General features: G+C 39.9%; 1 pseudogene; it reads left to right on the top strand.

Annotated features, from left to right (window-relative positions):
• Positions 1–2,335: 2,335 nt before the first annotated feature.
• On the top strand, positions 2,336–13,049 carry LOC133800386 (small ribosomal subunit protein uS15-like; annotated as a pseudogene).
• Positions 13,050–26,682: the final 13,633 nt, after the last annotated feature.

Genomic DNA, 26,682 nt, shown 5'->3' with positions numbered 1-26,682 from the left:
ATCAATATGATACACACCGAAGACTAAAAGAGTCAATGAATCTAAAAGTTTGTGTTCCTAAGGTAAGTAAATTATATTACTTATCGTATTCAACTTTTTGACATATTTTTATTATAATAACTTACTAAATATAATACTTAACTTTGGATAACTATGTTGTAATAGTGTCGAAACCAGACTGGGCCAACCGAGTGTGGCTTTTACATTATGAAATTTGCTAGAGACTTGATTTCACAGCCTAGACCGAAGGCCTACTTGAAAAATGAGGTATTGTTTTGCTTTTTAATTTTCATTTAAACTATCGTTCATGATTTTTTTTGGATGATTATTTCTAACTTATTATTTTAAATATTTTCTAATTAGTTTACGAATACGAGTCCATATTCGGCCGACGAAATCAACGAGATACGGGATGAGTGGACTGAATCAATTATGGCGTATCTCAATTAGCAAATGAGCAAGTGGGTGAGGAAATTTTAGTTTAAGTAGGTTTGACACTTAGAAATTTAGAACACAAGAGTACATATATTAACTTTGATATTTGAATTACTTTTATAGTTTTGATCACACATGTTAACTCTAGATAAATGTTTATAAAAACTTATACTCTTGTATTTCTGTTTCTGCTGCTATTTTTCTGTTTCTGCTGCTATTTTTTCTGTTTCTGCTGCTGATTATTTTTATCAAAACAGGCCAAGGAAATTGGCATAAACATTTGCAACTTCCCTGGTTAATACTTTATGTGACAGTGCCCAACTGACGCAAAAAATACTCGTTTTTAACATTTGTGGCAGTGGGGCACTGATGCAAACCAGAGTGTCATTTGCATCAGTGGGGCACTGCCACAAATGCCAGATTTGTGACAGTTCCCCACTGACGCAAATGACACTCTGGTTTGCGTCATGGGCAATTGCGTCACATAGTACACTGACGCAAAAACTCAACTGTGGCAGTGCTAAACTGACGCAAATGACCTTTTTGTTGTAGTGAGAGCATCCTGCAAATTTTCGGAAAATTCCAAATAGTTTACAGTACCGAAAACTAGGTTAGAACATGTTGTTTTCCATGCACATAAAAAAAATTAGTCATGCGTGCAACAACGTGTTTGAACTTAGTTTTCGGTACTGTAAACTATTCGGAATTTTCTGAAAATTTGCAGGATGCTCTAAATAGCTACAATATACACGATCGTAGAAAAACATCGCGCTGAAAACTGTTTACGGGTCGAGAATTCTGAGAACCTCACCAGTAGGGCTTAAAGTGAAACCCTATACAGAATTCCCCCAAAAAAATATATAGTTGTAAAAATTGTAGAACAAAAATAGTATTCAAATTGATAGGATTTTTTTAGGTTGTTCACGTATATCTATGAGAATTTTAATTTTGTCCAAAAATTATTTTAAAAATAAAAAGCTTGGTTGACTTTTATTTTTTTGAAACAAACTATTACCATGCTGATGCAAGCCTCGAAGTCAAAGGAGAAGACGTTGACCTCCGAAAAAGCAAGAATGATAGGCGAGATGAAGCAGTTACCAGGACGCTGTGAACATCCCATTCTCATCTTCCTCTTGTATCTTGGTTCAAGATCTTCTTGTTGTTGATGTTTCACGATTGAAGAAAATGATTTGAGCTCGCAAATAAAGTGTGAGCTTGCTGAATTTCATTCACATATTTACAAGATTACATGATAAGCTTATTATGGAAGCTTTTGGAAAGATTCTTACCGTTGAAATCAATTGAAAATAATTAACTTCCTCTAACAAACTTGAGGCAAAACGTATAAAAACACTTGCTATAGATAATAACCTTCTAACTAACTAACTTATGAATTAGTTACATTACTAACAACCTTCCTCAAGCTATATTTGGAGTGCTCCAATTGTAGCTTGTGATACTGACATTGAAATCTATAGGGAGATGACAATGGCTTAGTAAACAAATTAGTCGGTTGCTCTTCCGTGGGAATGTAACGAATTTCTAAATTTTTGTCAGCAATTTATGCTTGGACATAATGAACATAATGATTAGTTCAAGAATAAAGCACTAGATTTAGAGTCAAAGATTAAGCACCTTGATTATCACACCAAAGAATAAGAGTATGATGATGAACCAAATTTCTTTGTGTAAAAGACTAAAACCTTGTATTTTGACTCATTTCTTGATCAAGAAACAACTCATTCACTGCACCAAATACTCATTTTCATAACATATTAATATAATACTAATGAAAAAGTATTATATGTGGCAAAGTAATAGAAAAAAGGGCGGTAATTTATTTTGGGAGCCCACCAGTTATATTTTTTTCAGACGAACTCACCCGTTTTCTTCTTCGGCTATGTACGGTGTCTCCGAAGTCAGTCCCCTGCTTCGGTCTCCTCCATCACTGCTTCAAATCTCGGCTCCAAATCTCCTCTCTCTCTCTCTCTCTCTCTCTCTCTCTATCGTCTTTCTCTATCTCTTAGTCACTCCATTTCCAGTTGTTGGGCTTCTCCGTTTCGCTCCTTCTCTTCGGTCTTGGCAAGTCAGGTAAGTATATTTCGTTTTAGATCTTATTGTATCTCCCTAAATCTCTCGTGACCTTCTCTAGGTTGGGATATGAAAATTTCTATTAACAAGCTTATTTCCAGTATGATGGTAGTAGGTTGAGGAGAACATTTGCAAGTTTGCAAAGAAGGGTCTTACTCTATCTCAGATCGGTGTGATTCTTTGTGACTTTCACGGTATTGCTCAGGTTAAGAGTGTTACTGGAAGCAAGATCTTGCGTGCTCTCAAGGCCCACGGTAATCATTCTTAGTGTTTTGTTTAATGAGCTCAAGAGTAGAACCTTATTTTCAGTCAATGTTGAGCCTTATGTTCGGTCATTGTCGACCCATTTCATTGCTTTTTTTTTTTTGTGTGTGGAAGAACTTTAGATCTAGTTAACTGTTTGCTAAATATTTGAATGAGCGAAGGGAATAATTAATTTTTATGGTTTTTCATTTGTTTAATTTTGGGTAATTGGGATTATAGTGTAATTGAGCTAGTTGTTTTTCTTGTTTGAGTATCTTAATACGGTTATTGAATGATTAAGAGCATGTAGCCTTTGTATAACGCCCTGGTTACCCCAGAACAGTTACGGTGAATGGTGAACGGGAAATTTGACTCGCTACCCGAGTCATTTGGTTAAAAACGTGCATCTAAGTGTTATTAACAGGCTAAGGTGGAAAACCAATAAAAAGGAAAGGATATATTTTATTAAATACATAAAACTGTTCATGGGCCCATAAAAACATTTACAAGTTATTTACAACTCAAAATGGTCATTACTGTTTCAAATTTACAAACCTGCCAACCTAAGCGACAAAAATAGGGTAAACCCCCTAGTTCCTCTGAGAACTCCTTGGCCATGGTGGTCAAGCAGCCACATATGTACACATCACCACCCAAGCTCTCAACTCAAGGCTGGGTGAGCTTTTCTTTCCCTTTACCTGCACCACATAGCACCCATGAGCAAAGGCCCAGTAAGAAAACACAGCATTGCATATTAACATTATCAAATGATTATTATTATAATCACACAGAGCTTATAGCTCTTAAATAGATGAGTGAATATCACTTGAGGTTCTGGTAAACCATAATGAGTGACTGACAAGCAAGTCACTAATTTAAACAGATGAGTGACTGCTGGGTAAGTCACTAGCTTGAACAGATGAATGACTGCTGGGTAAGTCACTAGCGTAAACAGATGAGTGACTGCTAGGTAAGTCACTAGCTTAAACAGATGAGAGACTGATGGGTAAGTCTCTAACGTAACAAATGAGTGACTGATGGGTAAGTCACACAAGCGCTTTTAGTTTTCATCGAATTTGAGGTCGGTCCGGCATTAACGCTCTTCTGAGTCATTTAATGCAAATTTTGATTAGATCTAATCTTTATTGGCTTGCGTTGAACACGCTAAGGCTGTCCTGACTTATGAGTCAGCACTGTTTGACCAGTGCCTAGTACCACTGCCGAACTTGACTAATAAGTCTCAGCTTCACAGTTGATACTGGCACCTTTGCCAATTCTGACTAATTAGTCAGTACCATGCACAAGTGAGCAAGATTTTCTAAGGCATCAATAATCAACCCATGTCCACATTTACACATTCAACATGCCTCTTGAATAACCATGCATGTCACATATGGGGTGCAATTTTCTTACCTCTGATTTGAGCGAGAATGAATAAAAGAACGACCCTTGAGAATGATCTGACTTTTAATCCTTTAGCGGTCACCTAGTCATAACAAAAATATAGGACACCATCAATAAAATGAACATCAAAGGCTCCCAAACCAAGATCTAGCCTCCGTGACATCAATCCCCACTAATCCGGGTAGTAGGAACCATCCCGAGGCCTAAAACCAAGTTCCCAAGGCCAAAACACTTAAACAGGCTCAAACCTGCCCAAGGGATGCAGCCCTAACACCTTGGGCTGCGGCCCCAGCAAAGGCAAAAACACTCCAGCAGCTTCTTCGAGCTAGGGCTGCGACCCCCAACCCAGAGCCATCCCCAAACACGTTCTCCTTCATCCCAAACCCTCCAAAAACATACCTAAACACTTCCAAATCATCAAATCAAAGTTCCCAAGCTTCCCAATGATCCAAAACCATCAAATCCCGAGGCTCAAACGAGCCAAAAACTCAACGATTCACAAAAGCCAATTCTATGCTTAGAAACTCTAAAATCTCAAAACTTAAAACTTAGATTACCTTTGATTGGGTTGTTTCTCGTCAAATCCTTCGGTCAAGAAGCTTCTAGTCTTTCCTAGGATCGCTATGCCTCGATCCTTGCTTGATTCTAACTCCTAGAACTCGAGATTTCTTCGAAAATGCCTCGAACGGTAAAAATGAACTAACGGAAAGAGAACGAGAGGTTTTCTAACGTATGTTCTTTCTGAAAAACTACTTCAAGCTTAAGTAACCTCAAATAAAACTAGTGCTCGGGGTCCCAAAAACACACCCGGGAACATTATAGTCAGAACCTCCAGAATTCCATCATGATCTTAGTAACTCCCAATTTATCATCAATAGCATTCTCATTATCCAATATTCCAATAAAAGACCCCCATTATGACAAAACCGCTAATTTATAATATAAGACTGTCTCATGCCGAATAGCTCAAATATATCTCCATAATAATGGGATCTCATTCAAAAATCACATTATGCACCCAAATACACAAATATGCCCTTAACGGGCCAAATTATCAAAACACCCTAATATTCAAATGTGGACCCACATGCATGCATATAACATCATATTATAATATAATTCACATAAACATACATATTATCATTTAATGGCATAATTAAATAGTTATTGCCCTCCCGGCCTACTAATCCAACCATTAAACCACATTAGGGATTTTGGGGCATTATAACTATCCCCTCCTTACAGAAACTTCGTCCTCGAAATTTACCTGAACAACTCGGGATACTGACTCTGCATATCTGAATCTAGCTCCCAGGTCGTTTCCTCGACCTTGATGTTCCTCCACAATACCTTAACCAAATGTATTGTCTTATTCCTGAGGACCATATCCTTCCTATCAAGAATTTGTACTGGCTGCTCCTTAAAGGAGAGATCTGCCTAGCTCCAGATCTTCATAACTCAAAATATGATTCACATCAGATACATACCTTCGAAGAGCTGAAACATGAAATACATTATGCACGGCTGACAACGCCGGAGGCAAAGCCAACTTGTAACCCACCAGACCAATCCTCTCCAGGATCTCAAATGGACCTACAAACCTAGGGCTCAACTTGCCCTTCTTCCCAAACCTTCTCACCCCTTTCCATGGCGAGACTCTAAGGAAGACAAAGTCTCCCACTTTGAACTCCACGTTCGTGCGCTTGGGATCTGCATAGCTCTTCTGTCTACTCTAAGAAGTGAGCATCCGAGCTCTAATCTTCTCAATGGCCTCACTGGTCCTCTGAACTACCTCAAGACCTAAGTATCTCGTTTCACCTGTCTCATCCCAATGAATGGGAGATCTGCATTTCCTACCATACACCATCTCATAAGGAGCAACTCCAATGGTAGACTGATAACTATTGTTATAGGAGAATTCTATCAAAGGTAGATACTTACTCCAAGATCCACCAAAGTCCAGCACACATGCCCGCAGCATGTCTTCCAAAATATGGATCGTCCTCTCAGATTGCCCATATGTTTGATGATGATAAGCAGTACTGAACTTCAACTGTGTCCTCATGGCCTTCTGCAAACTTCCCCAGAACTTGAAAGTAAAAGTAGGGTCCCGATCAGACATGATCGACCTCGGTGCTCCATGGAGGCGCATGATCTCTCTCACATAGAGATCTGCATACTGATCAACTGTAAGTAGTCCTCACTGGCAAGAAGTGAGCTGACTTGGTGTGGCGAGCCACTATCACCCAAATAGAGTCATGCTGACCAACAATCCTGGGTAAGCCCACCACGAAATCCATCATGATGTCTTCCCACTTCCACTCTGGGATTTCCAGAGGCTGCAATAACCCTGCCGGCCTCTGATGCTCAGCCTTGACCTGTTGACATGTCAAGCAGTTAGCCATATACTCTACTACATCTCTCTTCATCCCTGGCCACCAATACAATGATCTCACATCCTGATACATCTTCGTGGTGCCTGGATGCAAAGAGTAAGGTGTAGTATGAGATTCATCCAAAATCTCTCGCCTCAAAGCAGTGTCTAACGGAACACATATCTGCCCCTTGTACCTTAACAAGCCTAATTCAGACATTGTATAATCTCTGGATGCTCCAGCCAAAACATCCTCTCTGATCTTGATCAGATGTGGATCACTCAACTGATCTTCCTTGATTCTCTCCAATAGCGTAGATTGTAGCGTAATATTAGCCAACTGGCCCACCAGCAACTCTATACCAGCTCTGGTCATATCATCTGCTAACTCTCTGGCTATCAGCCTCATACCATAAATCTGTCCCGGACCCTTCCGGCTTAAAGCATCAGCTACCACGTTGGCTTTTCCTGGATGATATAGAATCTCACAATCATAATCTTTTACTAACTACAGCCAACGCCTTTGTCTCATATTCAAATCTTTCTGGGTGAAGAAGTATTTCGGGCTCTTGTAGTCTGTATAGATCTCACACTTCTCTTTGTAGAGATAATGCCTCCATATCTTTAAAGCAAATACCACAGCCACCAACTCTAAATCATGAGTGGGATATCTCTTTTCATACTCCTTCAACTAACAAGAAGCATAAGCAATTACCTTCTCTGACAGCATTAGAACACAGCCCAAACCCTGATGAGAAGCATCACAATAAATCACAAACTTCTTGGAAGACTCAGAATCGAAACTGTAATCAACCTCTGCTTCAGTTCCTAGAAGCTGTTCTCACATTTATCTGACCACACAAATTTCTGACTCTTGCGTGTCAACTCAGTCAATGCAGTAGCTATCTTTGAGAACCCTTCCACAAAACACCTATAAAAACATGTCGATCCAAGGAAACTTCTAACCTCAGAAGCATTCTTTGGCCTTGGCCAATCTATGACCACTTCAATCTTCGCTGGATCTACCTTAATCTCCTCCTTACTGAAAATGTGCCCAAGAATGGATACCTGAGATAACCAGAACTCACATTTCTTGAACTTGGCAAACAATCCATGCTGCCTCAGTCTCTGTAGAACCAACCTCAAATGCTGCTCATGCTCTGACTCAGTCTGAGAATATACCAGAATATCATCGATGAAGATGATCACAAACTGGTCCAGATAATCCTTGAACACTCTGTTCATCAGATCCATAAAAGCAGCAGGGGCATTAGTCAATCCAAAAGACACGACTAAGAATTCATAATGCCCATAACTGATACAAAAAGCAGTCTTCGGTATGTCTCCCTCCTTGACCCTCAACTGATGATAACCAGAATGAAGGTCGATCTTTGAAAATACCTTCTTACCTTGCAATTGATCGAACAGATCATCGATCCTCGACAAAGGATACTTGTTCTTGATTGTCAATTTATTCAGTTCTCTGTAATCAATACACATCCTCAGAGAATCATCCTTCTTCTTTACAAATAGAACTGGTGCACCCCAAGGTGAGAAACTAGGCCTGATAAAACCCAATTCTAATAGTTCTTGCAACTACACCTTTAATTCTTTCAACTCAGCTGGGGCCATTCTGTAAGGTGCTCTAGACACGGGCTCCGCCCCTGGTGCCAGTTCTATAACGAACTCAATTTCTCTATGCGGTGGAAACCCTGGAAAATCTTCTGGAAACACATCCAGAAACTTACAAACTAACATGGTATCTTCTAGTCTCACTGGCACGACCTGAGTGGTATCAACCACACTGGCCAAGAATCCAATGCAACCTCCTTGCAATAGATCCCTAGCTCTCAAAACAGAAATCAATGGTATATGAGGTCCATGCATAGTACCAACAAACACAAAAGGATCCTCACCTTCAGGCTGAAAGGTGACCATCTTCCATCTACAATTAATAGTTGCCCCATACTTTTCCAACCAATCCATACCCAATATCATATCGAAGTCAGTCATAATCATCTCTATCAAATCTACTGATAACTCTCTGCCCTCCACTGTCACTGGCGAAGAGCTGACCCATCTCCTGGATACCACTAACTCTCTAGTGGGTAACAAAGTTCCAAACCCCACAGCATAGAAATCACAAGGTATACACAGTCTATCAATAATACTACTAGCAACAAAATAATGTGTAGCACCAGAATCAATCAATACATTATAAGAGGTTCCAACACTAAGAAGCTGACCTGTAACAACTGAGGGAGAAGCCTCAACTTCTGCTTGTGTCAATGCGAACACTTGAGCTGGGGCCAAGCTGTCCGCTTTCTTGGGTTCTTCATTTCTTACCTGAGGGCAATCCTCTTTAAGATGACCCACTGCTCCACATGAGAAGCAGGCCCTTACCGTACACTCTCCCAAATGATGCCTCTCGCATCTAGGTCATTCAGGATAAGACTTTCAGGCTTCACTACCAACTGGACGACCCATTGAAATACCACGGGGCCGCCTATCAGGACCTGGAACTGGGAAGGTGTTAGGAACCTTCCTTTTCTGATCACTGGGGCCTCCACCCCTACCTGAACCCACAAATGGAGAACTTGTCTTCCTGAATTCCTTCCAGGTTGCACTGTCTCGCCAGATCCTATTCTCTGCACTCTCACCTGTGAGTGCCTTCTCAACCACCTGTGCATAGGTAGTAACCCCAACCACAGTGGTGATACGTACATCACGGGCTAAATTGGGTTGTAGCCCCTAAAGAAATCTCTCTCTCCTGGTCCCATCAGTGGGCACCAGCTCCATGACAAATTTTGCCAAATGATCAAACTTTAAGGCATACTCAGTGACTGAAAAATTTCCCTGAAGTAGCCTGATGAACTCCTCGGCCTTCACCACCCTGATAGCATCATTATAATATTTCTCATTAAACAGATTTTGAAACTCCTCCCAACTCAGGGCATTTACATTTCTGGTCTGGGTAATAACCTCCCACCAGATTCGGGCATCCTCCCGAAACATATAAGTGGCACAAGCCACCCTCTCATTACGAGATACCCTGATGAAATCAAGGATAGTGGTAATCATACTCATCCATTGATCTGCCTTGGTAGGATCTGCACTACCCTCAAATACCGGAGGCTGTTGCTTCCTGAACCTTTCATAAAGGGGTTCCCATTTATTTCAACCTTAGGCAGCTGCCTAGCTGCTGGCACCAACATAGAAGGTGCCTCTGATCCACTGGCCACTGCAGGCACTTGCTGTTGTCTCAGGAGACGGAGCTCTTCTCCCTGTCTCAAAACGGTTGCCTGCAAATCACTGATTATCTGCTGCCTGTTTACAGGAGCTGGCTGTGGAATCTGAGACTGGTCATTCTCCTGACCCTAACTATTATTATTCTGGCCTTGATCACTCTGGCCAGCTGAAGTATCTGTCTGCCCTAGATTCATTCTTATTACTGATACTTTGCTGAAACAATGATCAATATGGCCAGTCAGTTAGTAATAACTAAACCTCTTGTCGCCTTACGGTCCAAGAACAATCAGACAATTATCATACAAGCAGATACATGTTTATAGCATTTAACACTTAGCATGTATCACATAATAATTCACAAACAACAATACTAATGAGTATGTTCCAACAATTTGAGTACTAATCATCACACAGTTGTTGAGGATATAATATTTCAGGGCACAAGTTTAACATGGTGTCTCATGCATAGAAGTAAAGCATATATACTATATTTAAGCAGTTATACATATAACTACATAAATAGTTAACAAACCATGAGTTGAGCTTGACTTCAGTGATGTGTGTACATGCCCAGCCAGTCTACAGGAACCTTAACCTTGGCACGCTCTGATACCAAGTTGTAACGCCCTGGTTACCCCAGAACAGTTACGGTAAACGGTGAACCAGAAATTTGACTCGCTACCCGAGTCCTTCGGTTAAAAACGTGCATCTAAGTGTTATTAACAGGCTAAGGTGGAAAACCAATAAAAAAGAAAGGAAATATTTTATTAAATACATAAAACTGTTCATGGGCCCATAAAAACATTTACAAGTTATTTACGACTCAAAATGGTCATTACTGTTTCAAATTTACAAACCCGCCGACCTAAGCGACAAAAATAGCGTAAACCCCCTAGTTCCTCTGAGAACTCCTTGGCCGTGGTGGTCAAGCGGCCGCATATGTACACATCACCACCTAAGCTCTCCACTCAAGGCTGGGTGAGCTTTTCTTTCCCTTTACCTGCACCACATAACACCCATGAGCCAAGGCCCAGCAAGAAAACACAACATTGCATATTAACATTATCAAATGATTATTATTATAATCACACAGAGCTTATAGCTCTTAAACAGATGAGTGAATATCACATGAATGACTGCTGGGTAAGTCACTAGCTCGTAAACCATAATGAGTGACTGACAAGCAATCCACTAATTTAAACAGATGAGTGACTGCTGGGTAAGTCACTAGCTTGAACAGATGAATGACTGCTGGGTAAGTCACTAGCTTAAACAGATGAGTGACTGCTAGGTAAGTCACTAGCTTAAACAAATGAGAGACTGATGGGTAAGTCTCTAACTTAACAGATGAGTGACTGATGGGTAAGTCACACAAGCGCTTTTAGTTTTCATCGAACTTGAGGTCGGTTCGGCATTAACGCTCTTCTGAGTCATTTAATGCAGATGTCGATTAGATCTAATCTTTATTGGCTTACGTTGAACACACTAAGGCCGTCCTGACTTATGAGTCAGCACTGTCTGACCAGTGCCCAGTACCACTGCCGAACTTGACTAATAAGTCCCAGCTTCACAGTTGATACTGACACCTTTGCCAATTCTGACTAATTAGTCAGTACCATGCACAAGTGAGCAAGATTTGCTAAGCATCAATAATCAACCCATGTCCACATTTACACATTCAACATGCCTCATGAATAACCATGCATGTCACATATGGGATGCAATTTTCTTACCTCTGATTCAAGCGAGAATGAATAAAAGAACGACCCTTGAGAACGATCTGACTTTTAGTCCTTTAGCGGTCACCTAGTCATAACCAAAATATAGGACACCATCAATAAAATGAACATCAAAGGTTCCCAAACCAAGATCTAGCCTCCGAGACATCAATCCCCACTAATCCGGGTAGTAGGAACCATCATGAGGCCTAAAACCAAGTTCCCAAGGCCAAAACACTCAAACGGGCTCAAACCTGCCAAAGGGTTGCGGCCCCCACCCACTCCAGGAGCAAGGGCTGCGGTTCCCTACACCTAGGGCCGCGGCACCTAGCAAAGGCAAAAACACTCCAGCAGCTTCTTTGAGCTAGGGCCGCAGCCCCCAACCCAGAGCCATTCCTAAACATGTTCTCCTTCATCCCAAACCCTCCAAAAACATACCTAAACACTTCCAAATCATCAAATCAAAGTTCCCAAGCTACCAAATGATCCAAAACTATCAAATTTCAAGGCTCAAATGAACCAAAAACTCAATGATTCACAAAATCCAATTCTAAACTTAGAAACTCTAAAAACTCAAAACTTAAAACTTAGATTACCTTTGATTGGGTTGTTTCTCATCAAATCCTTCGGTCAAGAAGCTTCTAATATTTCCTAGGATCGCTCTGCCTCGATCCTCGCTTGATTCCGACTCCTAGAACTCGAGATTTCTTCAAAAATGCCTCGAACGGTAAAAATGAACTAATGAAAAGAGAACGAGAGGTTTTCTAACGTACGTTCTTTTTGACAAGCTACTTCAAGCTTAAGTAACCTCAAATAAAACCTAATGCTCGGGGTCCCAAAAACACCCCCGGGAACATTATAGTCAAAACCTCTAGAATTCCATCCTGATCTCAGTAACTCCCAATTTATCATCAATAACATTCTCATTATCCAATATTCCAATAAAAGACCCCCGTTATGACAAAACCGCTAATTTATAATATAAGACCGTCTCATGCCGAATAGCTCAAATATATCTCCATAATAATGGGATCTCATTCACAAATCACAACATGCACCCAAATACACAAATATGCCCTTAACGGGCCAAATTATCAAAATACCCTAATATTCAAATGTGGACCCACATGCATGCATATAACATCATATTATAATATAATTCACATAAACATGCATATTTTCATTTAATGGCATAATTAAACAGTTATGGCCCTCCCGGCCTACTAATCCAGCCATTAAACCGTATTAGGGATTTCGGGGCATTACAGTTTGGTTGGGTGATGTCTTATCTGCATGTCTTGGTTGATTGGATTTCTTTGTTTTTATTAAATTGGTTTTGTTTGTTAGGTCTTGCCCCTGAAATTCCTGAAGATCTGTACCATCTTATTAAGAAGGCAGTCTCCATTAGGAAGCATCTCGAGAGGAATAGAAAGGACAAGGATTCCAAGTTTTGATTGATTTTGGTTGAGAGTAGGATTCACAGACTTGCACGTTACTATAAGAAGACCAAGAAGCTTATCCCCATTTGGAAGTAGTAAGTACTTTTGTTTCTCCATGTCTACCAGTCTATAACTTGTTAATAGAAATGTTATTCTTTGTATCCATTCGTTTATTAGAGAATTGAACTGTGTCTTTTATTTATTAGATAAAAAAGAAGCGAATAGAAGATCTGAGTAGTATCTGCTCAAGCTTTTATTTATTAGACTAACTTTTTATGTACTAAGGAAGGCTTATGTAGAAAATTTTATTTATTAGATTCAGCATGCCTATTTACTTGAAATAGAAAAATTAATATGAAAAACTCAATGTAAAGTTCAAACATAGTTAAGGTTCAGCCAATCATTTTGTTTACAAGAGAGCATAAACATTTATTTTTTGGGGCAAAAAATGAGTAATTTTAATTGCTGGTATAAATGAAATGAGAGTGGTACTGATCGTATAGTTGTGTTTAGGAGTCCACTTAGCAGTTGACTGGGTTTTGATGGTGAGCTTCAGCGAATTACTTTTGGATTGGTTCTGCGGATGTGAGAGAAGATTCTATGTTTCTATCTTATTAATATGTTAAAGTTCCACTTCTTTTTATCTTTGTGGTGTATTCTTCTTCACTTAAATAGGTTTTGTGGATTAAGTTAGGATCAGATTGTATACTAGTTTTTGTAATGAATCCACTGATGCTTGTTTGTTTTTACTGAATAGCCTTTACCACTGGTTTTCTAGGACCATAATTTTATAAATTCAAGGGTGAAAAGTGGAAGCTTTCCAATAAGATAACAATATATGTATATATTGTTAGACAATGTAATATTACATGATTAGTTTTCTGTTTCTAGTTTGTTAGTTTTGTTAGCTTCAGTTGTATTCAGTTATACGGTTACAACTTCCATATACTTCTATGTTGTGTATTGTTACAATTGTAAAGTTCTATATATGAATAAGATTTGCCTGAGTCTCAAAATCTTCTTTAGAACTCCTTTTTCTCCATTTACATTCTTGAATTAACTTGGTATCACAGACAATCCTTCCTCTGCGTATTCCTTTTTTTTTCTCAGCTTCCTGTTTCTTCTTTGTTCTTGCTCTGTAGTTCCCATTTCCACATCTGCACATCCATTCTCCTGTAAAGCGTCTTCACATTCCTGGGTTGGGCTTGCTTCCCCTGTATATTCAGTTTTAAAAAAATTAGAGACACATATCAAGTTAGGGGTCATAAGCCTAGGATTTTTTTGGGGGCTTTTATTGGGCTTTTTAAAACAGATTTTTTAAGTTATTAATAACCCAAATAACACCTAAAATACTATTTTGACCTTCAACTATCGACATATTTCATAATTTTGATTGTAATGTTTCCCTGAACCAACAGGTTGTACAAAATTACTTAACCTGCCACTTTCAGTTCTCAAAACTTTTGCTCAACATAAAATAAATGTACATGTTCTATTGCAGTATTTGAAGCGCATCCATTCCACGGCTCATCAAATTCTTGAAAGGTTTGCTTTGCTTTTATCTTATCCAGCAATAAAAAGTCTTATTTTTTGTTGCTACTCTGTTTATTTTTTTTTGTTACATATTGTTTTTAAGTTGCTGAAATATTGTTTATTTAGTATTTTGGTAGCTGAATTTAAGATAGAATGAGCGGAAATGATGATGATTATGAAAATGATGATTTTTTTAGACATTTGAGTTGGAATATGTTTCTTTATGTTAAGTTTGAACCATTAATGAATATAGTTTATGATTTTAAGACTCGTAACAAGTAATTTCATGAATTTTATGGTTTTATTGTATCATTTAATTTTAATTTTGTATTAATCTTTTAGGTATTGATTATATTATTTAGGTTGTGGATTGAATTGGCAAGGAGCTTTGCAAAGTTAATTAACTTGATTATTAATTGCAAGAGGTACAGAAGTATGTTCTCTTAACTCTTTTATTAATATCATACAAATGTTAGAAGAGTTTGAATATCTTAAATATTCATTCATAGAGAAGTAGGTTCCGAGATTAAAATTGTGTGCTGCGATGACAGCGGAAGGTTGAAAACTTGTGTGTCTTAGAGAAGTAGGTTCGTGAAAATTTGTTTGTGTGTTGCGGTGATATAAGGAAGGAAACTTATTGTGTGTTGTTTGAATTTTTTTTACTTGGTATTGATAGATGGTTAGGTAAGCTTTTATATGGGAAATGATTTCAGATTTTATCTAGAATTATATATTATCTTCTTACAAATAAATTGTGTTTGCTTGAATTGGTTTGATTATATTGTTAGATATCTCGCCTAGGGTGTGAATAAGGGTAGTTTTCACGTCCCAACTTCACAAACAAAATTACGACAGAAAAATACAGTACTTGATGCAAAATTAAGACAGAAAAAATAAATTTTAAAATGCTATAAGAGGTTTATAATAGAGTGAGAAAAAATTAAGATGCCAATAGAATTATCCTAAAACTAGTTTTCCTATACAGTAGAAAATAAAACTATGACTAGCAAATATGAACAGCTAGTGTCAAAGAGTAATTGTGGTTGAATTAGTACATTTTATACATGTATTTTGGACAAATAATAGTATAACTAACTTTCTCTTCTTACAATTCTATTAATAAAATATTATTTCTACTAAATACAATTAGTCTCATAACATTGTCTTGTAATTCAAATCATAATCACTTCTCTGTTAAAATCATTCATAACATTGAATTGCATTGGATACTTAGTGGGTCTGAGAAGAGAGGAGCAATGAAGAAAAATGTTCCTCCATAAACCACATAGATATGATACTTCAAAGATATTTATCAGCCCCTGTGTTGATCATTCTGGATGTATGGGGTAATATACACAAATAATGACTCTACATCATTAAAATAATTTCACCTATTTTCATGATCAATATACCATAGTATTACAATTTGAAACACCTGCAATGGTTTTTCTTTTAAAAAGTAATAGCATATCAAGAAAAGGGATGAATGGCATCAAAAAACTTTCATCGCTCTCTCTCTCTTTCTGTCTTTGAAGTTCATAGAAAAGGGATGGGGATGGGGTGGTAGTAAAATGACTTTCATTCCTCATTCCATTTATATTTTTAAAACTCAAAAAGAAAATTGAAAACAAAACAAAATTTTAACACAAAAGTTATACATATTATTTCTAAAAATAAGGGTAAATAAAAAAAATAGTTACCATCAATGTTCTTGGATTTCTTCTTCTTCTTCTTCTTAATTTTACAGCCTTTTCCATGTTGAACAGTAGTCCACTTCACAGCTATATAAATTAAATAGAAAAGAAGATATAAGCTATGGAATTAGTGTATATATATTCTTATAACATGTTCGTATATAAATTTTGTTATAATGTACAAGACAATAAGTAGTAGTAAACCATGTTATGAAAATTAGGAAAGAAAAAAAGTAGTAGTAAAAAACTATTGTTTGATCCTTCTTGCTACGCTACTAGGGTGTTGAATGATGCTTTGTAACGCCTTGGATAGCCAAGACCGCTACACTGTGTACTTATAAGGTGCAGGACTTGCTAATCAAGTCATTTAGTTAAAAACGTGTCACTAACCATGAAAGTGCTAGGGTTAAAAAGGTTTTGGTCTCAAGAGTTACACTTTATATAACTTAACAGTTTATTACATCGGATCCCAAAAAGAAACAGTGTTTAAAAGTTGGTTTGCAGAATCTATAAAATACAGACAACCATCAGCCATACTAAGGCAAAATATGCATTTCTGGTTCTCATGTTCCTGCCTTTCCTCCAACCGTGGCGACTGAGCAGCTGGTCATGTACAATCAGCTCACAGAGCTCTCCAAGTCAGGGCTGGTCAAGTTTGCCCTTTCCTTTACCTGCACCACGTAGCACCCGTGAGCCAAGGCCCAACAAGAAAACATAATATGCAACACAAAAAACAATAACATATAGTCAATTCTTTAAGCATGACCAAACACTTAATACACCACATTAACCATTCAGCGCTTATTCAGAACCAATGATGCAACTAATCACAAATAACAATTAGGTCACGTAATATTCAGGGCCGACAACTTAGGCCGCACCCTTTGTTTACCCTGTTGGGGTTTTATGCCCTAATTAAAACCCAAATTCTTTGTAATCTCATTTTATTATCAATAAAAGAATAGAAATCATTTTTTGACTTGGTCAATCACTTTGCTCACATGTTTTATTTTCATGATTATTTGTTTAATATAAACTTCTATTAAATCCCGAGCATATAGCTAATCTTATTTATAGTGACGTAATCACAGTGGAATATAAATATGATTATATGTTCAAAAATAAGTTAGTCCTAAGATTAGTCAGTGCACCGGATTTACACTGACTTGCCAATCTACGATATGATCTACTTACACATTACAGTGTTATGTTCTTTCCAGAACATTAGCAAAGTAGATAAGATCGGATGTATTTGTTACATCGGACAGGACCGATATTGACAGTTGATAAGATAAGTAAACATACCGTTATTATCTATTATAGTCATATCATATAGTTGACCATAGGTCAATTCAATCTCAATTCTGAGTGGTTAGTATTCTAACTGATTGTATTATTTGAGTTCTTTGACTTGTTCGTTACCAGCTTACCCTATGGACTAGCCCATACTTACATCTTGGGAACTCGGTAGTATAATTGAGTGGGAGTGTTAATCATAGATATGAACATCTATAGCTTCTGATGAAGAAGTGAAACAATGGTTTCCTTTTAGTTTGGTTCAAGGTGTTAAATGATAGAGATCTCATTTCAGTAATTAAATTAGTTTACTGAAATATCATTTACAAGGAACAAAGTGTTTTAAGGATAAAATACAATGAGGGGTAAAACGGTATTTTAGTCCTATCTCATTGTAGACCGTCTATAGAGGATTGAGTGAAAATTATGGTTGTAACAATGGATAATTAATAGCGTATCTATATTTTTTATAGAGCGTTCTATGAATTCAAGAATGCAATTCCAAGTCTATAGTAGAGTCACGAAGAATTAATAAGTTAGTAAATTTATTTGTTAGATTTATGATAACTTATTGGAGCTTGATTTCATAGGCCCATGGCCCCCATTGTACCTTGGATAAAATCATCTAGATAGTCTCAATTAATTGATTTAATCATCAATTAGAATTATCAAAGTTGACTAGGTCAATTTTGGATAGTTTCACAGAGTTGTGTAATTTTGAGAAGAAATGAGAAATTATGGCAGATTTATTAATTAAGATAAATTTGTATCTAAATTAATAAATAAGTTTAAATCAAGGTTCAAATTATAAATATTTAATTTGATAAAGGATTTAAATAATTATTTAATTAATTAAATCAATAGAAAATAATATAGGCCTTGATTTTAAGTCCAATGGGCTTATAATCAAATGGGAAATTTCACGGGCCTATTGCCCATGATAATTTCGATCTAGGGCTTCAAAATGGCTGTTATTTTATTGATTTTTTTAATTAAATTAAATGGCCTAATTGAGTCTATAAAAGGAGTGCTTATAGAGAAGTCAAAAAAAGGGGGTTTTTGATAAGTCAGATTTTCTGATAGTTTTATATTCTCTCTAAACACAAGTTCTTTTCTAAGCCACTTTGTTATTTTCTCTTCTTCTCTCTATATCTATCTCATGTGTTGAGAATTGCCCACACTAGTCTAGGTGGTTCTAAGGATACATTGGAAGATCGTGAAGAAAATAGAAGATCGGTTCAGTTTCTTGATAATACTCTGCGACAGAGAGGATACAAGAGTTAGAGAAACTGAAGGAAGGACTCTTAATTCCGCTGCGTATACTGTAAGTATTCTATTTTTGTTTCTCTTTGAATTCAATTTTAGAAACATGTTTTAGGCTATCTCGTATTAATTTGTTTAATATTAGATATACATGAAAATAAATAAAGATCCTGTATAAGCTTTTTCCAACATACCCCACTGACTCCGGCCCGCTTAAACCGAGCTCAGTGCATAATCAGCTGTCCTCGGCTACCAGTGGCCAAGCCGCGCCCTGTGCGCTAGTGTAACCCTTGGCACTCTTAGGCCGTTGGTTCACTGTTTACATAACATAATATCATCCTTTCAAGCATACATATTAGGGAACCCTTAGTCCCATTACAAGTACACAACCGGGTGCAGTTTTCTTACCTTTAATTTCTACGTTCACTGATTATGAGCGACGTTCCTCGAGCACGATCCGTTTCCCGAGCCCTAGCTTTAACACCTAGTCACAACCAAGGTATTGGATTCCATTAATATTCAAATAAAGGCTTTCGGGTACAATACTAACTTCCGGGACATCGAATTCCACCAAGCACGGTGGTGAAATCGATCCCGAGCACCCTAGGCTAGATTCCCACGCTTAAAATCCCCAAATGATCAAGAATGCACCTAAGGGCTGCGGCCCTTGAAACCTAGCCGCGAATAGCACCTAAAACATAGCCCAAGGCCCCTAGCAAGCAGACACGCGCCGCGACGCTCTCCCTTGGCCGAGCCTCCCTGGCTCTCTTGCTTCGTAGGGCCGCAGTGCTCTAGAATGGAGCCGCTGCCCTCCCCTTCGTGCCCAAGAAATCCACCATTTCTAGCATCCTAACCCCATCCCAAAGCACCCTAACTCAAAACCCATTAATCACAAAACTTTTAACATGACTCTAACAACATAATCCAACAGAAATCCAGCCTAAAAACCTACTAAAGTTCAATTTTTGATTTCTGAAACCCAGAAACTCAAACACAAAAACCAATCATGCAATACTCAAATTTAAACCTCTAAATTACGAGTTAAAGCTCACCTCTTTTGCTGAACCACTTTCTTGACAAATTTCTGAGCTAAAATCCAAGCTTCTCAGCTTAATTCAACCCTTAAACATCAAAACAATAAACACCCTTAATACCCAGCCAAAACTCAAAATTCAAATGCTTAGAGGTATGATTTAGCCCTTACCTTAATCTTGGTTGAGTTCCCTTAGCTGAGCACTAGATTCAACCTACAGGTTTCCAGCCCAAATCACTAAATTCCCAGCTGGTTTTCCTTGAATTTTTTGTAGTTTCTTGAAAGTGAAAGGAGAATGAAGAGAAGAGAAGGGAGAAGAAGAGCTGAGGTCGGTTTGTGTTTTATTCCTCTGTTTTTTTATTAACTTAGTCTAATCCTAGCCAGTTAAATCAATCCCGAGGCTCGGGGTACCGGAAACTTCCTTGAGGGCAAAACGGTAAATTTCCCCAATATTCCCGCCTAAGCTTCCTACCCTCAAATATATCTCCATATATTTATTTCCATAACTTGATAGTCTAAATAACTACCCGATACCTAAAATACCCCCTGACTTATCCAAAGTCAAATATTAAGCCCCGTTGTGACTTTTCCCGCTATCTAGCTCCCTAAGATCGCCTCAAGTCGCACTCTCCAAATCTACCCACATAATAATGTGGTTCTCACAGATATAAAATTTAACCACATTTACATTCATATAGTCATACAAGCATGCATTTAGATTAATAAAATCACACATAAACCAATTATGTCTTCCCAGCACACTAATCAAGGCCCTTAAGCCATATTACTGATTTTGGGTCGTTACCTATCCCCTCCTACTGAGAATTTTGTCCTCGAAATTTACCTGAATAGCTTGGGATACTGATCCCGCATCGCTATCTCTAACTCCCAGGTCGCTTCCTCGACCTTGCTATTTCTCCACAACACCTTAACTAACGGAATTGTCTTATTCCGTAAAACTTTGTCCTTCCGGTCCAAAATCTGAACTCGTCGCTCTATATAGGACAAATCTGTTTGTAACTAAATATCCTCATACTTCAGCACATGTGTTGTATCTGAAACATGGAGACATGGAATATGTCATGAACTCCTAACAGTGACGGTGGCAAGGCCAACCTATAAGCCACCTGTCCAATCCTCTCCAGGATCTCGAAAGCTCCAACAAACCGAGGGCTCAGCTTTCCCTTTACTCCAAATCTCCTTACCCCTCTCAATGGTGAGACTCGAAGAAACACGTGGTCCCTAAGCTGGAACTCCACATTCCTACACTTAGGATCGGCGTAGCTTTTCTGTCTACTCTGCGAACCAAGCATTCTGGCTCGAATCTTCTCAATAGCCTCATTAGCCTTTTGAACCATATCTGGCCCTAAGTACCACCTCTCACCCATCTCATCCCAATGAATGGGTGATCTACATTTTCTCCCATATAGCATTTCATAAGGAGCCACTCCAATCGTGGATTGATAACTGTTGTTATACAAGAACTCAATCAACGGTAAATACTTACTCCAAGACCCCTCGAAATCTATCACACACACCCTAAGCATGTCCTCTAACACCTGAATCGTCCTCTCAGTCTGTCCATTAGTCTGAGGATGAAAAGTTGTGCTAAACTTCAGCTGGGTCCTCATAGCTCTCTACAGAGCTCCCCAAAACTTAGAGGTAAAGATAGGATATCGATCAGACACAATAGACTTTGGAACCCCATGGAGACGAACTATCTCCCTCACATAAAACTCTGCATGCTGTTCCACTGTATATGTCGACTTCATTGGCAGAAAATGAGCTGACTTGGTGTATCTGTCTACTATCACCCACACCGAGTCACAAAGTCCCACCGTCCTGGGCAGTCCTCCCACAAAATCCATCGTGAGGCCCTCCCACTTCCATTCTGGGATACCCAAAGGCTAAAGCAATCCCGCTGGTCGCTGATGCTCAGCCTTTACCTGCTGACATGTCAAACATATAGACACATACTCTACCACATCCTTCTTCATCCCGGGCCACCAGTATAATGCCCGTAGATCCCGATACATCTTCGTGGTACCCGGATGAAGCGAGTATGAAGTAGTGTAAGACTCATCCAGTACCTCTCGTTTGATCCCCTCATTTGCTGGAACACAAATCCGCCCCTGGTATCGAAGCATACCAGTCCGAGAGACGGAATAATCCTTAGCTATCCTCGCTAAAACATGCTGCCTAACTTCCTGCAACTGTGCATCAACCAATTGTCCCTCCTTAATCCTCTCTAGCAGGGTCGACTGCAAGGTAATATTAGCTAATTGGCCCACCACCAATTCTATCCTTGCTCTGGTCATTTCATCTGCTAACTCCCTCGAGATCTGGGTGGAACTATACAACTGTCCTGGGCCCCTCCGGCTCAATGCATCCGCCACCACGTTGCCTTTCCCCAGGTGGTAAAGGATATCGCAGTCATAATCCTTAACCAGCTCCGACCAACACCTTTGTCTCACGTTCAGATCCTTCTGAGTGAAGAAATATTTCAAACTCTTGTGGTCAGTGTATATCTCACACTTCTCCCCATACAGATAATGCCACCAAACCTTCAGTGCGAATACCACTGCCGCCAGTTCCAAATCATGAGTAGGATACCGCTGCTCATACTCCTTCAGCTGTCGCGATGCATAGGCTATAACTTTCTCATTCTGCATCAGTACGCAGCCTAAAACCATCCTCGATGCATCACAGTAAACCACAAACTTTCCTTCCTCTGAAGGAAGACTCAGCACAGGTGCAGAAATAAACCGTCGCTTCAACTCTTGGAAATTGTTCTCACACCTCTCTGACCAAGCAAACCTCTGATTCTTTCTTGTCAACTTTGTCATCAATGAAGCGATCTTTGAGAATCCCTCCATAAATCGCCTGTAATAACTCGCCAACCCAAGGAAACTCCGCACCTCTGAGGCGTTCCTTGGCCTCAGCCAATCTCTCACTGCTTCCACCTTGGACGGATCCACCTTAATCCATTTTGCACCAACTATATGCCCAAGGAAAGTCACCTCTGGCAACCAAAACTCACACTTCTTAAAATTGGCGTACAGATGATGCTCCCTTAACCTCTGTAAAACCTGTCAAAGATGTTGCTCATGCTTTACCTCAGAACTAGAGTATACTAGAATGTCGTTGATGAAGACAATGACGCACTGATCTAAGAAGTCCTTGAACACCTTGTTCATCAAATCCATAAAAGTTGTCGGGGCATTCGTCAAACCGAAAGACATGACCAAGAACTCATAGTGCCCATGTTGCGTCCGGAAAGGATGTCTTCGGTATATCCTCATCTTTGATCCTCAGCTGGTGATAACTAGATCGTAGATCAATCTTTGAGAACACCGTCTTTCCCTGCAGCTAATTGAACCAGACATCAATCCTTGGTAAAGGGTACTTATTCTTTATGGTCAACTTGTTCAATTCTTGGTAGTCTATACACATCCTCAACGTCCTGTCCTTCTTCTTAACAAATAACACTGGAGCGCCCCATGGTGAGTAACTAGGTCTGATGAAACCCAGATCTAGAAGCTCCTGCAACTCTGTCTTTAATTCCTTCAACTCAGCTGGTGCCATTCTGTATGGTGTCCTTGATACTGGTTCTGCCCCCGGTGCTAACTCAATCTCAAACTGAATCTCCCTGCGCGGCGGCAACCCTGGTAGATCCTCAGGAAATACATCCAAAAACTCACACACCAATCTGGTCTCTCCTGGCCATGCTGGCATAACTCTAGTAGTATCTACTACACTGGCCAGAAAACCTATGCATCCTTCCTACAACAAGTCTCTGGCTCTCAATGCTGAAATCATGGGTACGCGGGGTCCACATACCGCACCCACAAAAATAAAATGATCCTCGCCCTCAGGCTCAAAAGTCACCATCTTCTTTCTGCAGTCAATAGTAGCCCCATATCTGACCAACCAGTCCATCCCCAGAATCATGTCAAAATCCTCCATGTCTAACTCAATCAAATCCACCGAAAGTTTCCTGCTATCAACCATCACTGGCAGTGCCCTAATCCATCTCTTAGAAATTACCAGTTCCCCCTTGTAGGCAATAAAGTCCCAAACCCCGCAGTCCGATATTCACTAGGTCTACACAATCTATCAATCACTTTACTAGAAACAACGGAATGTGTAGCACCAGAATCAATCAATACAGTAAAAGGAGAGCCAGCACTAGAAAGCTGACCTGTCACTACCGAGGGACTAGCCTCAGCCTCTGCCTGCGTCAAAGTGAATACTCGAGCTGGAGTCAAGCTATCCACTTTCCCTGCTTCATCTTTCTTCACTGTTGGGCAGTCTTTCCTGAGATGCCCCACTGTTCCGCACACAAAACAAGCTTTGGCCCGACATTCGCCCAAGTGACGTCTTCTACACCTCAGGCACTCTGGATAGGTCTGTAATTCCTCGCCGCCACCCTGACCACCCCGACCCTCCTGTTAGGACCAGCAGCAGTCAAAGTGTCAGGAGTCTTTCTCTTGAAGTCACTGGGGCCTCCGCCCCTACCTGTCCCTGAATAAGGAGGCACCACTCTGCGGCCCTCGCGCCTCACCGCACTTTCCCTACAAATCTTGTTCTCCGCTTCCTCAGCGGTAAGAGCCTTCTCAACGGTCTGGGCATAAGTTGTTCCTCCAAGTACCGTTGTAATCCTGACATCCCAGGCTATCATAGCATTAAGCCCCCTGATGAATCTATCTTGCCTAACAGCATCAGTAGGCACAAGATCTGGTGCAAACTTCGCAAGCCTATCAAATTTTAGGGCATACTCAGTAACAGTCATATTGCCCGGCACCAAACCCACAAACTCATTAACTTTTGCTGCCTTAACAGCAACATTATAGTATTTCTGGCTAAACAAGTCTCTGAAGCCTTCCCAACTCAGAGTAGTGACATCCCTGGTCTGTGAAGCCACCTCCCACCAGATGCAGGCATCTTCTCTCAACATATACGTGGAACAGGCCACTCTATCATGTCCCTCTATCCTCATAAAATTCAGGATAGTAGTAATCATAATCAGTCATTACTCGGCCTTCAGTGGATCAGGCCCCCCTTCAAAGATTGGAGGTTACTGCTTCCTAAACCGCTCATATAACGGCTCCCACCTGTTCCCAACCTCCCCAGACTGTACAACTAGTACCACTGCAGGTGGTACAATAGGGGCAGCGCTCCCTGATGGAGCCTACTGTCGCAGTAAGCGAATCTGTTCATCCTGGCTCTGTAATCGAGCCTGCATATTTGCCATGAGTTGCTGCCAGTTCTCAGGGACCGGCGGAGGAATTGGGCCCTGGTCATCACCCCCGGTCACGGACCTAGTGCAGGCTAGTCGCGTAGATTTTCTTGGACGCATGGCTATCCAAGTCAATCTGCAATCAACAACTCGGCAATCAGACCATGATGACAGGACAAAAACTTCTCCAAAACCCATCAAAGGAACAAAACCAATCGTAAACATTCAAAATATAGGAATTCATCCGCATGCACCGGCTGCTGATAAGCATGCCCCAACATTACCACACCACAGCTAAGATAAGAGCATTCACCAATACACAATATACAGTTTGTAACGCCCTGGATAACCAAGACCGTTAGACTGTGTGTTTGAAATAATGCGAGACTTGCTAATCAAGTCATTTAATTAAAAATGTGAATCTAATGTTATAAACAGGTTAGGTTTAAAATATTTTGGTTATAAACGAATAATTTTCAATAAAATACATGTTTGGTACATGGGATCCCAAATTAAGAATTAAATAATGTAATTACAGAATTTCCAAAGCTTGTAAACAACCAAGCCACTCTTATGGAAAAATACACGTTTTAGGTTCTCGTTCCTGTTCAAATCCTCAACCGTGGTGGCCGAGCAGCTGACAATGTACACCTCGCCCCCAGAGCTCTCCAACCCATGGTCAACTTGCCTTACCCTTGCCCTTACCTGCACCACGTAGCACCCGTGAGCTAAGGCCCAGCAAGAAAACATAACATTTAAGACACAATCACTAATAATACTCAATTATTTCACAAGACATAACCAGGTACTCAACAGAACACAACATTCATCCATTCAACGATAATAACCAACAAGCTAACATTCTGCCATTCAACTAACCAGCATATCATAATTATCATAATAATTACAATCAAATCACATGATAATTAGGGCCGACAACTTAGGTTGCACCCTCTGTTTATTCCACTGACTCCGGCCCGATTAAACCGAGCTCAGTGCATAATAAGCTGTCCTCAGCTACTAGTGGCCGAGCCGCACCCTGTGCGCATGTGTAAACTCTGGCGCTCTTAGGCCGCTCGTTTACTATTTACATGGCGTGATACAATCCATTTACATTATTCATGGCATAATACCATTCTTTTCAAAGCATACAAGATAGGGAACCCTTAGTCCCATTATGAATCCACAACCGGGTGCAGTTTTCTTACCTTTAGTTCCAAGTGCTTTAATTAGGAAAGACGACCCCCGAGCACGATCCTGCTCCGAGCCCAAGTGTACACCTAGTCACAACCATGATAAAGGATTCCATTAATATTCGAGTACAGGTTTCTGGATATAGTTCTAGCTTCTAAGACATCGAGTTCCACCAAACACGGTGGTGGAATCGATCCCGAGCACCCTAGGTTAGGTTCCCGCGCTTAAAGACTCCAAAAGGCCACAAATGCCCTTAAGGGCCGCAGCCCCTGAGACCTGCGCCGCGGCCTGCCCCCTAAAACAGAGGTTTGGCCTCTCTGACCACAGACACACACCGCAGTTCTGTCCCTGTGGCGCCGCGGTGCTCCCTCATCTCAGAGCCCTCCTGGCTCTTCCTTGCTCCAAAAGGCCGCGGCACTCTAGAACAGAGTCGCGGCCTAGCCCTGCAAACCCAGAAAAACTACCATTTTTAATATT

This window comes from Humulus lupulus, chromosome 9 (assembly GCF_963169125.1).
Source record: "Humulus lupulus chromosome 9, drHumLupu1.1, whole genome shotgun sequence".
NCBI lineage: Eukaryota > Viridiplantae > Streptophyta > Magnoliopsida > Rosales > Cannabaceae > Humulus > Humulus lupulus.
This window is presented reverse-complemented; position numbering and strand designations above follow the sequence as displayed.